Here is a 16,075-nt window from a genome sequence, read left to right as displayed (position 1 = left end):
CATCTGATTGCTCCCTGTGGCTCTTGAATTACTTTTTAAAAGTTTATTGGCCTTGCCCTTTTTTTACACATTATTTTCACTTCCCAGTAACTTCTCTTCCCCCTCTTCCCTCTTAGCTCCCCACCAAAGAAACTTCCTTTGTATCAAAGTAGTACAGTTAAGTGAAATGACTCACACATTGGCCACATGTGACAAGGTAAGTAAGCATCATTCCACATGTATAGTCTATCCCTTTTTTTTTTTTTAACAAAAATCAGGAAGCATACTTTATTGTCAGCCCTCTGAAGTCACAGCTGGTCACCTTTTAACCTTTCCTTTCAATCCTCCGGCCTTACAGATCCTCCTCACCTATATGTCCTTGCCTGATGATATTACCAGGCTCTGGTCTCATGCACATCCCTTTCCCAAGATGCTTTCTCAGCCACAAACATTGTAGAAAATGAAGTCCTAAGGACATAGCCCTTACACCAAATGTAAAAGGTGATGATAGACAGTTCAAACTGAAGGTGGCCAATTTTAGTATTCGGGAGTTCAGTATTTTCTCTGTGTTCAGAGAAGATACATCTGAAAGGAATAGATAAGGTGCTTGGAGGCCTTAGGCAAAAGTATAAAATAAATGGAATTTATATTTATCTTTCCTGTATTCTGCTTTTCTACCTTTCTGTATTGGCATACTTAGTTACTAGCTACTTAAATCTTATTCCCTCCAGATTTGCCTCCAGCTCTCCATTCCATTCCCCTCTAAGCACACTGTTTTCTCCACTAGAAGGTGTTTAACCTGACCAAATTAACTTGTCTTTCATATTAGTCATGGCTTATTACAATAAATATCATCTCTGATGCTCTGAGGTTATTTCCAACTTACCAGTACAGATTTTGTTTGAACATAGTTGTTTGCATGTTTTCTCTCCCATTGTATTATGAGTTCCTTCAGATCAGGGGCTGTTTTTTTCCTTCCTTTTATCTCCAGTACAATGCTTGGCAAAAAAACTAGGTGCTTAATAAATGCTTGTTGATTTGACTTGACATTTTCATTTTGATACAGAAAATACCCTGTGCTTGCATGTTTTGGTTTAGAGCAAAGAAACACATTTAGAACACATGAATTGGAACAGGGAATGTCTTATTCCTGGTTTGTATCAGGCTCTATGCCAATCAAAGAGATACAGCCATCTTACACCTCTCTCTCTCTCTCTCTCTCTCTCTCTCTCTCTCTCTCTCTCTCTCTCTCTCTCTCTCTCTCTCTCTCTCTCTCTCTCTCTCTCTCTCTCTCTCTCTCTCTCTCTCTCTCTCTCTCTCTCTCTCTCTCTGTCTGTCTCTCTCTCCCCCACCCCCCACCCCTCTGTCTCTCCCTCTCTTTCTGTGATTTTTATAGTGAGAGGCACATAAGCCGGAAAATGGATTGTTAGGGTTTCTATTAAGCCTGATTCTAGCTGCCAAATCTTTAAACATATGGTTTAGGAAGAGGCTTCCAGTATCCTAGAATCTGAATTCTCCATCTCGTCACTGGTTATCACACTATGATCAAGCCTGTGTTTGGTGATATTGTGGAAGGACTGACTATGCCAGAATTTCTTTAACTTCCAGAGTGATTTCTGTATTTCTCGTTATTGACTCCTATGTTTATTGCTGGATTTCCTGAATTCAGGTCTGAGGGTATGCTGCAGTCATCTCTCCAGTAGATGCTCTGATAATGTACAATTATTCTTTGATGATATCAGTAAAGAATTTTAAGAAATTCATGAGTATAAAGCATGTTTACATATAGACATATATGTTTGGGTAAGTCCAAATACTTATACACATACATACATATATACACATCTATATTTGGACTTAACCTGTGAGTTCATTGGTATAGGCCACTCTTAGGAAACTCTATCAATATAAATCAAAACTTCTAACTTATATTTTTAAAAACTTCTTGGGGCAATTAAAGGCTGAGTGACTTGTCCAATATCACACAGTCATTGTGCGTCAGGTAGAATTTGAAATGTTCTGGACTTCAAAATCAGTTTTCTATTTATTTTACTATATTGCCTTCCATAGTGACCTTGAAATCCTAAGTAGAATTAAAAAACAAATATCAAGGCATATTGGACTTAACTCAGATCAATCCTACCATATTAAAATTAAAATCACAGAATCTTAAGGTTGAAATAAAGCCATCAATGATGACATATAGGTTAACCAGTAAGAATGACCTCTATAATATATTTGACAAATGGTAATTCTGCAGCAGGCAGCACAGTGGTTAGAGGACTGAACTTAGAGTCAGAAAGACCTGGATTTGGAACCTACCTGAGAAACTAACTGTATGATCCTGGGCAAGTCGTTTGACCCCTGTCTATTTCAGTGTTCTCATCTATAAAATGGGGATAATAGTAACACCTAGGTCATAGGATTATTGTCAAGATCAAATAAAATAATTCTTTTTTGGAGGGTGGAAAGGCAGGGCAATTGAGGTTAAGTGACTTGTCCAAGTAAGTGTTAAGTGTCTGAGGCCAGATTTGAACTCAGGTCCTTCTGACTCCAGGGCTGGTGCTCTTTTTACTGTGTCACCCAGCCACCCCATAAGATAATATTTATAAGATATTTTGTATACCTTAAATTACTATATAAGTATTAGTTATTATTATGTCTAGGGCGAAGTTCCCTATTACCTCCCAAGTTACTCCATTCAACTTGTATATCTCTAATCCAAGGTTTTCCTTGTGTCATGTCTAAATCTTCCTCTCTGCAGCCTCCACATATTGTTTCTGGGAGGTCAAACAGAACAAATTTAATTTTTCATCTACATGACAACATTTCAAATACTTGAACACAGCTGTTGTATCTCTCTTGAATCTTCTTTTCTCAAGTCTAAGCACTTCCAGTCTTTTCCACTGATGCCTGTATAGTATGAACCATAGGGTCTTCACCAACCTGGTTGCCCTGTTATGGATGTTATTGGTTTTATCAATATCCTTCCAGGCATGTAGTATACAGGAGGGACCAAAGAATTAGATAAATAGAAAAATAGAACAGTCTCATTTGAGACTATCATCTCCCTGTTCCTGGACATTTCTCTTTTAGTTAAGATCATGTTATTTATTTATTTTTGCTACCATATCACAGTGTTGATGTACATTGAGCTTGTGGTCTACTAAAAGAACTAGATCTTTTTTAGATTAGTTGTTGTCTAATTAGACCTCTTCTACAGTGTATTTTTAAAAGTTTTGTTTTTTCATGTGTGTATGTGGAGGGAACCAATATGTAAGACTTTAATAATTACTTTTATTTAATTTCATCTTATTAGATTTAGCCCAATGTTCTAGATTATCAATATCTGCCTGTATCATGCAATATGTTAGAAATTCCTTCAAGCTTTAGGTCACCTACAAATGTATAAGCATGCCATCCATCTATGCCTTTACCCAAGTCATTGATTAAAATGTTAAATAGTTCAGGGTCAGGCACATTTTTGATGTACTCAAATAGAGAGTTCCTTCCAGGTTGATATTTAATCATTAATTGCTATTAATAATCAATACTCTTGGGTTCAACCATCCAATCATTTCTAAATTTGCCTAATTTTACTAACCCATCTTATTTTCCATCTTGTTCATAAGAATTTCATGAAGTCCCTGGTCAAATGCTTTGCCTAAAGCAAAAATTACTGTAGAGCTGTTGTCTAACATTTAGGGCTATACAAAAATATATAAGGAAGTCATGGGGAGGTGGTCAGTTCTGAAAGATTTTTGTTATTATTGTTCAGTTGTTTGAGTTGTATCAGGGCTAGAAGTTTGTAAGTGCAGTCTGGATGATAACTTGTTAGGGATTTTGTAGTCCAGATTTATGACCTAGATTTATATTAGACTGGATGACCTATGAGGTTACTTCCAACTCTAATATTTTGTTATTCTACATATTCCTTCCATGATTTTTCAGTCAAACTTACCTATTCTATTCCTCATTCCTATCTTTTAAAATATGATTACATATATATATATATATGTTTTGAACTATTTCATCTTTTAAAAACACATTGTTTTTTGTCTTTTGTTTTTGAAGAAGACCAATGACATTATGGGTAATGGAGTGAATTGGATTTAAGTAAGGCAGAATTGCACAAATTTGAAAGCCTCACTCTCTCTTCTTGAGTCATCAAAGTCCAGTGGTGGGACAAAAGTCCAGATGACTGGTGATGAACCAGAATGTAATATTTTGGAGCCAATCTTATCTGAAAGGATTAATTCTGATTGTATACATTTCAAACATAGTAGCAGACATGTGAATCTTCCGGTACCTTTTCAGTCACACTAAGGAGGCAGTTTTTCTACTTGATCTGCAGGGGTAATGAGCATAGGTTGTAGGACCTGATGCTTTTGTGAGCTCATTTATCTTTTGGTTCTTTCTTGGCATTATATTTGTATGAGAAATTTGTGGAAAGTACTAAAGCAGATGAGAAATTCAGATTTCTTGAAATTCCTCCCAGAATAAGGTTCTGTCTTCTTTGAACAGTTACCAACTGTCTTAGGAGAAAAAAACCCCAACAAGATCAAAGTAATCCTTTTTGATGCTAAGGTACTATGTCAGACTGAAGACTTTAGAGAATTGGTATCAAACTCAAAAGTAACTAATATTTTATATATGTATGTGTGTATACATTCATACACATATTTATATATATATACATATACATGCATATATATGTTGTATTATATTTTTATTTATTTTGTTAAAAAATTTTCCCAATTACCTCTTAGCCTGGTTCAGACACTTTGTAGTATTTTTAGCTGCATGCAATGGGTTGCAAGTTTGCTGCCTTTGTTCTAGCAACTGGATTCAAATCCTGGCTCTATTCCTTGCTACCTACACAATTCTGAAGAGGTCACTTCACATCTGTGGGACCGTTTCTCTTTCTGTAAAATGAGGGAGTTGGACTAAAATGATCTCTTATATCCCTTTCAATTCTAAATATATGATCCCATGATTATAGGGAATCTCCTGTATCTATCTCTGTCACAATGACTTGGGCAGAGCTGTAGTAGAAAGATCAGTGGACTTAGAATCAGAAAATCTGAGTTCATGTCCCTGGATTTGAGACTACAAATTTATTACTGGAAAGTTATTTGTCCATTCAGAGGCTTATTTTGCTCATATTTAAATGGAGATAGGATTAAGACTATCTATACCCCTTGCAAGCCTTAGAATACTATAAAAATGTTACTGCTAAATGGATGATCATCACCCTTAATTTAGGGAATACCACTTGCAACTTATGAAATCAAGCATGTAATACTTAAGGTCTTAAAGGAACTATTAAGTTTCTTAGACTCACTGGGTTTAAATAATTCCATAGAATAGATGACTATTTGAAGTAATCTGCATTTTTGTGCTTATAAGTGGTGGAGTAAGGAAGGAAGAAATAACAGCGGTTTGCCACCTTTAGTGATGATATGTAGCATCCTAACCTCTCATTGTATGTCCATGTGTTGGCCATTGCATAAGGATCTCACATTTGGAATACTAACAGCCAAGTTAGTATTTATAATCATTAATAAAAGTTTTGTGATTCTTAGTGCTCTTCACCTCATTTTCTACCACTCTGACTCCATCATTGAAGGAGGTCACATAGAACTAAGGACTTTGTTATCTTTAATGGATTGCCATGGTCAAATAATGCATGGCAACGTGGCCTACTTTCTGTTGATGTGCCTTTGCATTTGCCCGGGTTGATCCTGGGATGGTAAGTCTATGGCCAAGCCCATACTTGAAACCTCTCCAGGACAATAGGACCGACCGTAGCTTGTACCCTATTGGCATAGTCCTCAAGTCACTTCCACAGAACGATAAGTCATCAGAATAGGATGCTGCGCAACGAATTTATGGAAGATGTAACGAAGAGTCGCATGGGATGGGCAGATAGGAATGGGTTGCTATTTGTATCATTGGAAGGAATTCTCACATCAGTGAGTTCTGTTGAAATCCTAGAGTACTAGAATCTTGACCACGTGCCTGTATTGTCTTACAGGGCTTGTATATATCTAAAGTCTAAGAGCTAAGTGTATTATATTTGTAAAATTACATGACATGGGGGAAAAAGCAACATATTAGATGTCTGAAGAACTCCAAACCTTAGAGTTTTTGTGTACCACTTACTCTTTATTGTACTTTGGAAGCAATCAGGGCAGAGTATTTTCTCCGCTGTTATCTGTAGAGAAGCCTGATTTACATTTACATATATTTAAATTTGACCCGTTCCCAGAATTCAAGGGATGTGGTATATGTGGCTCATTTTTGAAAGGTCTCAAATGACTACATTTAGATGACATTTTTAAGGTTCAAAGCTTTGTGATGATAAAACTGTTTCCTTGAGATGACTAGGTGTTGATATTGAACCTACCTATTCTGGGTTTACTGTGGTGCCTCTGACCAATGGTCTTAGTTATCTGTTTCAGTTTTATTTTTTCATTGCCTAAATTTCACCTTGAACCTCTTTACCTTTTCCTTCTAGAAAGCCATCCCTTATAAATGGGGTCTTTAAATCAGTAACAGATTTTAAAGAGTTCACAAACTTGGATGGGAAAAAGAAAAGTCTTTATTTTCACTAACCTCAAATTGAAATTTAGCATTTCCTTCAGTTATAGATATAGGCAACAAACAATACCAGTGTTGAGCTCACCAGACTGCCAAAGTGTTTGTGACACAAAAAGATTAAAAGCCACTGCCTCATAACAAAGAGTTTTTAAAAATAGAAAATGATAGAAGAGAAAAAATTAGGCAAAACCAATCAATATAAAGGAAAAAAAATGCAATGTTCCATATAATGTACTCTCCTCTCCACAAGAGTGGTGGTGATGGTGGTAGTGGGGAGTTGTCTTCTCATATTCCAGATTCATTCTTTGGACAGTGGTAATTGCTTTTTGGAGGATATTTTTCTCCCTGAAGTTTTCTGGTCTGTCCCTATGCTATCCACCCAGAACCTGGCAAACATGAATTGCTGATAGAAAAGCTGTGAAACTTGGTTCTGGAAAAATGGAGCTGTCATTTGATTCCTTAAAGAGATCTTGGCATTTTTTTTTATTTTATTTTTCTGAGGCAGAGTTAAGTGACTTGCTCAGGGTCACATAGCTGATAATTGTCGAGTGTCTGAGGCTGGAACTCAGATTCTCCTGAGGGGTAGGGGGAGGGAGGGAGTGGGAAACAGGGAGCTGTATCCATTGTGCTATGTAGCTGCCCCTGGCATTCTTAACATATAAACTTCATGGGCAGATTTTTTTGGACCAGACTTATAATTTTATTTCTGTAGGGAACTCTCAAATTAGGAAACTCCTGTTACCTATTTAATATAGGTCAGCAAAGTATAGTCTTAGGTAATTGTCCAGGCCACTTAAAGGTTAAATGAATTGCCCATGGTCAAACTGCTAGTATGTGTCAGAGGAGGGGATTTGAACACAGGTCTTTCTGACTTCAAGACCACTGCTCTATAGTTGTGGCAAAAACAAACAAACAAGCAAAAACCTACTGCCACCACACTATTCACTATGCAACACTGCTTCTTTTGAGACAGATATTATCAAATTTAACATATTGAAAAACCTGAGACAAAGAGAAGCCAGAGGACTGATCTAAAATTAGAATTGAGGGTAAACTCAAAACTTTCTGTCTAGAGCTGGGATTAGGTTCAAGGTAGGCAGCAGCATAATACATAGAAGGCACATACATAGTAGTATTTCTAATTTTTTTTCTTTTTGGAGGGCAATTGGGGTTAAATGACTTGCCCAAGGTCACACAGCTAGTAAGTGTTAAGTGTCTGAGACCGCATTTGAACTCAGGTCCTCCTGACTCCAGGGCCAGTGCTCTATTCACTGTACTACCTAGCTGCCCCAGTAGTATTTCTTTTAATTTACTTCTGGTATATGCTCCAATATCAAGGATATCTGTTATTTTGTAGGTGTAGGAACTTTCTCCTCTGAAGGCCACAACTAATCTATAATTTAATAGATAAGTCTTAGAGAATTGCCAGAGGACTCAGAACTTAAGTGACTTATCTAGGAATGAAACAGCTAAATAAATGGCAGAGGTCGGACTTGAATCCAGACTTCTCTTCCCAGAACTGCCACTTAAGGGAGCCCAGATTGGCTATCACTTCATTTCCCATCTAACTCCAAATCTCCAGACTTGATATTCCTCTGAGATACTCCCCCATTACACTGTAAAGTTCTTGGAGGGAGGAACTGCTGTTCATCTTTCTTTGTATTCCCAAAGAGTTAACACACTGCCTGGCACATAGTAGGTATTTAATGTTTAGTGACTGATTGAGATATTCCTGACTTCCAGGTCCAGCACTCTGCCTGCTCCATATACTGCTTTGTGTACAAATTTGTTCTGACTGATAAAAAAGTTATACTCTTCATGGCATATAGATATTGATATGGTGAAAAATCAAGTCCGGGTGTAACAGTGAAGGATAAATCTCCAAGTGGACAGTAAACCACAGAAGGCATAACCTTCAAACAACACATGCTGCCCAAGATGGACAAATGACATGTCCTCGCTGTGTGCCTTACTCCAGATTCTACATTCTCATGGTTCCTTTGGTTTTCTGGAGCCAGAAAATGATTAGTTATCCCCATATTTCCTCTGTTTGATAAAGAAAATCAAAACACTTTTACCCATTTCCCCTCTTTGGGGAAAACTGGAAAGCAGTTCAGCTGAAACATCCCATGCTACATACCAAGATAAACTCTAAATGGACATAGGACCTAGATATAAAAGGTTACATCATCAATAAAGGTAGAGGAATAAGGAAGAAATAATCTTTTGCATCAATGGATAGGGTAACGGTTTCTGATTAAATAAAGGGACAGAGAAGATTACTGAAGATAAATGGAGAAATTTGATTACATAACATTAAAAAGTTTCTGCACAATATGTCTAGGATTAGAAGGGAAACACTTGTTTAAAAAAAGTCTTTGCGGCAAGTTTCTCTGATAAAGGTCTGATTTATAAGATATTTAAGGACCCAATTCAAATTTATGAGAATAAAAAGGCATTTTCCAATTGACAAATGATAAGAGGATATGAGCAAGGGATGAAATCTGGGCTGTCTGTCTGTCTGTCTGTTTGTATGAAAAAGAACTGTTCCAAATCATTAATAATCAAAGAGATGCAATTAAAGAAAATCTGAGATTTTGTCTCATCAAATTGGAAAAAATGACCAAAAAAGGCAAATTATAAATGTAAGAAGGGCTTCAGGAAAACAGTCACATTAATGAACTATTAGCAGAGTTGTGAATTGGTCTTCTTGTTCTTGAAAGCTATTAGAACTATTACTAAATGGTAGAACTAATAAAATATTTTATTTTTTATTATTATCTAATAATTATTATGTAATAAAAATTAGAACTATTACTAAATTACTAAAAATTATTAAATGCCTGCATCAAAGAATGTGCTGCACTCTATGAATGAAGCAGAATTGCAGTAGCTCAAAAGAAACATGAGATGTTCACATTTAAAGACATCTCTACCCAAAATCTTCATGTGGACTATTTGTATTCAACCTGTGGTAGAACATTCCAAGTTCATATTGGTCTGATCAACCATAGTTTAGCACACTGTACTTGATTCCAACACAGTGATGTTATTTTGTTCCTCTTTGAGAATGAAGGACAAAAGTCAAACAACAAACTAACTGCTAGTAGGCCAAAGGAGTGAAAGAAAGAAAAAAAAAAGGCTTTATCAATCTATTGATCGATCAACCATCTCTCTGAGTTCTTTTTATGGTACCAGAGAACTGGAAACTAAAGGGGTGCCCATCCTTGGGGAATGACTGAAAGAATTATAGCTCATGAATGTAATACAATACTATTATCATAAAAGAAGACAATAAAAGGAATGGTTTCAGAAAAACCTGGGAAGACTTGTACAAACTGATGGAGAGAGAAGTAAGCAGAATCAGGAGAACAATTGATGCTATTATAACAACATTGTGAAAATGAGCAACTTTGAAACACTTGAGAACTTTCATGTATGCAGTGAATTTATGCCCATTTGTAGCAGCAAGCACCCCAAGTGTCCCCAGGGTTTGCTGCCACCACAGGTTCTTGGATCTGCTTTGATAAAGGAAAGCAACTCAAAATGGGTTAACAAGCTTACTTTAATCAGTCAAACATTTGTATCATTTACCTAGTTCAGGGGAAAAAGGTCAGCACCCCGAACTTCAGAATATACAGACAGAATTATCAAGACAGAAACAGATCAAGCAGACAGATTTCCAAACTGTCCAACGATTACACCCATACCAAACAACATCTGGGTTTCAAAGCCAGGGGGCTCTGGACAACTGCTTCCCAGAGTTTCATCTGATCAAATCACAGAACACTTCTCAAAGTGAGCCCCAAAACAAAGCCTCACATCAGGGTTTATATAGCTTTCTCCTGGCTCACAGAATATAACAACCTTATTAACTCACTGGCCAATCAAGAAGTATCTACTGAAAAACAAGCCTCCCACCCCAGGCTCCAGGTGCACTTTAGCCTAGGGGCAGGGAAGATCTTTAAATTTACATTCCCATCACACCATTCTAGAGGACCAGTGATGAAGGATGCTACCAATTCTCAGAGAGGTGATGGACTCAATAAAAAAGAATAAGACATGTATTTTTGGACATGGCAAATTTGGGGGTTTGTTTGAGACTATGTATATTTACACAAGTTTCTTTTTTCTTTTTTTTTCCCCCAGTGGGAGGTTGGTGGGAGGGAAAGAAGATAAATACTTGTTAAGTGAAAGAATGTAATTTTATGTATCTCTATCTATACATATAAGTATAAAGATTTATAATTTCCTCCTTCAAAGCTCTACTTCAATGACTCATTGTGGTGACATGTAGACCTGGAGTACAAAGAAGGCATATAGGCCAGTGGAGTGCAAATTCTGGCAGGTTCTACTCAGGTGGAAGGACTTCACATACTAGTTTGTTGATGGTCCATGTATTGGTCATCCAAAGACCAATCTAGTTGAGTTTATACTCTCTCATTACTAGAAGATTGGCTATCAGACGATGAGTTGTTTTATCTGAAACTTTTCCTGAAACCAAGTCCTATAGCAATTAGAAGTTGTAATCTGGATCATAGGTGAGATTACTCATGGTAATGAAGTCTTAGAACCTTCAAAGTATGAAATATGCTGGTCTGTAAGTACTTCTCCGTGTATTTCTAATCGACATTTCTTTTTGCAGCTGTTTCTAAAGCTGCTCTCGATTGATGATTTTCTAGTCCACCATTTCATGAGGGCCCTACCTATGCTCATTTCAGTCCCTGCTGGACTCACTCTCTACTTCTCTACTCTTCTCTTGACACCTTTCTACCCCAGAGAAACCTTTGCCCCATGGCCCAGTTGGTGACTCCTAATCTGGAGCATCGTTTCATGAGAAGTCAAACAATCTCTGTATTATCTGTATCTTTATCAGTCCTTTTCCCCTCACGGATACTCTCCCTACTTTCTTTCCCTTCATCCTACTTTGTAGCTCACCTTTACGTGTTATCTTCTTCTAAAGTGCCTCTATTTTATATTTCCTTGCATTCTCTTCTTAAAACCCTTTATAATCTGACTTTTGACTTCATCATTTTATCAAAATTATTCTCTCCAAATTTACTAGTGATCTCTTAATTGCCAAATCCAACGGCCTTTTCTCAATCTTCATTCTTCTTGACCTCTTTGCAGCCTCTGACACTGCTGATTATCCTCTCCAACTTGAACTCTTTTTCTCTCTAGGTTTTTGGGACACCACTCTCCTGGTTCCCCTCCTACCTGTGTGACCACTCTTTCTTGGTCTCCTTTGCTAGATCCTCATCCGAATTATGCCCTTTAACCATAGGTGTGCCACAAGATTCTGTCCTGGACCCTCTTTTTTCCCCCTCTATACTACTTTACTTGGTGATCATATCAACCCCCATGGATTTAATTATAATCTCTCCGCTGATAATTCTCAAATCTATCTTGCCCTAACCTCTCTACTGCCTCCCAGTTTCACATCTGCAAATGCCTTTCAGACATCCCAACCTGCATATGTAGTAGACATCTTACATTCATGTAATGGAAATGCAAATTTAAAGATCTTCCCTGCCCCTAGGCTAAAGTGCACCTGGAGCCTGGGGTGGGAGGCTTGTTTTTCAGTAGATACTTTTTGATTGGCCAGTGGGTCCAGAAGGTTGTTACATTCTCTGAGCCAGGAGAAGGCTATATAAGCCCTGATGTGAGGCTTTGTTTTGGGGGCTCACTTTGAGAAGTGTTCTGTGATTTGATCTGGATTGTGGGAAGCCGTTGTCCAGAGCCCCCCCCGGCTTTGAAAAACCCAGATGTTGAAACCCAGATGTTGATTGGTTATGGATGTAATGGTTGGACAGTTTGAAATCTGTCCACTTGATCTGTTTCTGTCTTGATAATTCTGCCTGTATACTTTGAAGTTCAGGGTGCTGACCTTTTTCCCCTGAACGAGGTAAACGATATATGTTTGACGGATTAAAGTAAGCTTGTTAACCCATTTTGAGTTGCTTTCCTTTAACAAAGCAGATCTAAGAACCTGTGGTGGCAGCAACCCTGAGGACACTTGGCGTTCTTGCTGCTACAATTCAATATGTCCAAAATGGAACTCATTATGGTTTCCCCAGACCCTTCCCCCTTCCTACCTTCCCTGTTACTGTAGAGGTCAAAACCATCTTCCTAGTCTCTCAAATTTACAACCTGGTGTCATTCTTGAGTCTTCATTATCTCTAATTCTCCCCCTCCCCTACACCTATATCCAATCAGTTGCCTAGGCTTATTAATTTCACCTTTGTAACATCTCTCAAATACAGTCTCCTCTAACACTTCCACAACCCTGGTGCAGGCCTTCATGACCTCATTTCTGGACTATTGTGATAGCCTGCTGGTCAGTCTACCTGCCTCAAGTATCTGCCCCGCTCCAAACTATCCTCCATTCTGCCACCACAAGTGATTTATCTAAAATGCAAGTCCAATATGTCACTCTTCCTACTCAATGAACTTTAGTGACTCCCTATCATCTTTAGGGTCAAATACAAAATTCTCTGATTGGTGCTCAAATTCCTTCATAACCTTGCTCCCTCCTACCTTTCCAGTCTTCTTATACCTTACTCCCCATAGTATCGTCTTCAATCCAATGATACAAGCCTCCTTGATGTTCTACAAACAAGGCACTTGATCATTCAGCTCCAGATATTTTCTCTGGCTATGCTCCATGCCAGAAATAATCTTCATCTCTGCCTTTGACTTCCCTTGACCTCCTTTAATTACCAACTAAAATCTCTTCTTCTATAGGAAGCTTTTCCCAACCCCTCTTAATTGTAGTGCCTTCCCACTTTTATTTCCTATTATTCCTGCTTATAATTTGTTTGTACATATTGGTTTGCTTATTGTCACCCCCATTAGATTGTGAGCTCCTTCAGGGCAGGACTTTTTGCCTCTTTTTGTATAGCATTTAGCAGAGTGTTTTGGCACATAGTAGGTGCTTAATAAATGTTTGTTGAATGTAAATTACTTGAGGGAAGGGACTATCTTGTCAACCTGTGTTCTTATCTACAATGTTTAGTACATAGGAAATGATTAATAAGAGTTCTATCTACCTAACTATCCATCTATCTGCCCTATTGTAAAGGTTATGGGATTTAAAGATCTTCCATGCCCCATTGGACTTGCTGATGTAGTAGGAAGGGGCGGGGCAAGAGGAAGCGGAAGCCAAGCTAGAATTCCTGTGGTGACTGGAAGCCGCTGCGGCAGCAGCAGCAGCAGCCAGCAGAGGCAGCAGCAGCGGTAGCAGTAGTGGCCGAGGTGGAGGCTTGAACCCCCTTTTTTTTGAGCCAGCCAGAGTTTCTGCTGAGGACTGCCAGGGACAGGAACTGTGGGGGACCATAACTGCGGGGGGCCGGACTTCTGGGAGCACACTTCCTGGACGCTGAGCAATTGCTGTGAGTGGGGAGAGGAGAACCTTTGCCTGAGGTAGCCTGTTCTGTTTTAAAGGCTTGAGAATGTGGGTGCTTTCTACATTAGCTATGTGTGCCAATTTTGTAACTACCATGATGGCTTTCACTTTCTGGTTTTGGGACTCAGTTTTCTGGTATTTTAATAAATGTTCTAGCTTTATCTCCCATGTAGAGAGCCTGGTATATTTTGTGATTAATAACCACATCAGCATATTTAATAGTTGCCGTAAGCATTGTGAATATTGCATTGCTGATACATTTGGTGACGAGGATGGGATCTGCAGAGTAAAAGGAAAGTATGGGGGCTGGGATAATTCTTTGTTTCCCAGTTGTGGTAGCTGTGACTCTGTGGAGCCATGGACCAGGAGAGAAGAACAGCCTGCATCATGACTTTGCTGAGCTGAGAGCAGTAATGGTGACCTGCCTGCATTGGGACTGGGGCAGAAGCCAGGAGCAGCTGCTTCCTGCAGGAGGAGAAGGAACCCAGGAGTTCCGAATTCAGCCACCAGACAAGATAAGGACTGTGCGGCAAGGCAGGAGCACTGAATGTGTTTTCTTGCTGCATCCCACAGTTTGGGACCCAGGAAGAGGATGGGCTTGTGTCTGTGGTGGGTGGGGTGAAGGGCCATGGCCCCCCAAGGACCCCACCCTGTTGGTTTTATTGCCTTGCTGCCCCTCAGAACTTGGGAACAGGAGCTGGAGCTGTGTGAGGGGAAGGACACCCCCCTGCTCCTAAGAGAACTTTAGTTGGATTCTTGTTTTGAATTGAGGTGATAAAGCAATGTACTTTGTGTTTGTTTAAGGCCCAGTGGCCACTTCGGTAACTTTAGTTATGTATCTTGAAAAAGTGACCTAAGAGATGTTTAGTGCTAATTCAAATGTAAATCAACTATGCTATGGGCATGAAAGATCTTGGGGCTGAATGTAAATTTTTAAGGTCTTCCCTGCCCCTAGGTTAAGTGCACCTGGAGCCTGTGGTAGGAGGCTTGTTTTTCAGGACCGCCCACACCTTGGTGCTTTGTGATTGGGCAGTGGGTCAAGAGGGTTGTGACATTCTCTGAGCCAGGAGAAGGCTATATAAGCCCTGATGTGAGACTTTGTTTGGGGGCTCACTTTGAGAAGTGCTGTGTGATTTGACCAGATGAGACTCTGGGCAGCCGTTGAGAGCCCCCCTCCCCCCCCCCTCAGCTTTGGAAACGCAGATATAATGGTTGGACAGTTTGGAAGCCTGTCTGCTTGTTCTGTTTGTAACTTTGGTCTGTATACTCTGAAGTTCGGGGTGCTGACCTTTTTCCCCTGAACTAGGTAAATGATATATGTTTGATTAAAGTAAGCTTGTTAACCCATTTTGAGTTATTTTCCTTTAGAAAAGCAGATCTAAGAACTTGCGTTGGCAGCCACCCTGGGGACCCTGGGGTGCTTGCTGCTACACCTATTCATATATGAATGACATTATACTTTTTTTTGCCTTTCAGACAAATCTTCTTTCTATCTTCTACCTTTGTTGGATGCTTTTTCAATGGTATTACTAAATTTGTTTTTTGAGAGTTTCATCTTCAGGATGAAATACCTTGATAGTAATTATTTGTATAACAATACACACTTATTTGTGTCAATGTTTGTAGTGTTAAGGATAGAAAGGAAAGGGGAATTAGATAATAAAATTCTATAGCACTCAGTTCTAGACCGTGTGTGTGTGTGTGTGTGTGTGTGTGTGTGTGTGTGTGTTTAAGAATGTTTATTAGTGACTTTGGACATAGACTACAGAACTTCCTTTGTGAATTTGCATTGGACAACAACCTGGCAGAAGTGGGAAATGCCATTCATTTGAACTTCAGCTTAAAATTCAAAATGATCTTGCTAAATAGAGAAGTGGTCAGAAACTAGCATAATTAAGTTCAGTGGCTGCAAATTCTGGTTAGTACATTTGGCAGGAAGATGGTGGAGAACAACTGTGCATATATTGGATGGAAGATGAGTAAAGACAAAAGACAAAAAGAATATCTTGTCATTTAGGCAATGATTTAATTGAGAAACTGTGTGTGTGTGAGTGTGTGTGTGTGTGTGTGTGTGTATGGAGAGAGAGA

The sequence above is a fragment of the Petaurus breviceps genome, unplaced genomic scaffold (assembly GCF_028583685.1).
Source record: "Petaurus breviceps papuanus isolate PSGF00001 unplaced genomic scaffold, PetGlider_PUasm1.0 38, whole genome shotgun sequence".
Classification (NCBI taxonomy): Eukaryota; Metazoa; Chordata; class Mammalia; order Diprotodontia; family Petauridae; genus Petaurus; species Petaurus breviceps.
Note: the sequence above shows the minus strand (reverse complement) of the source record.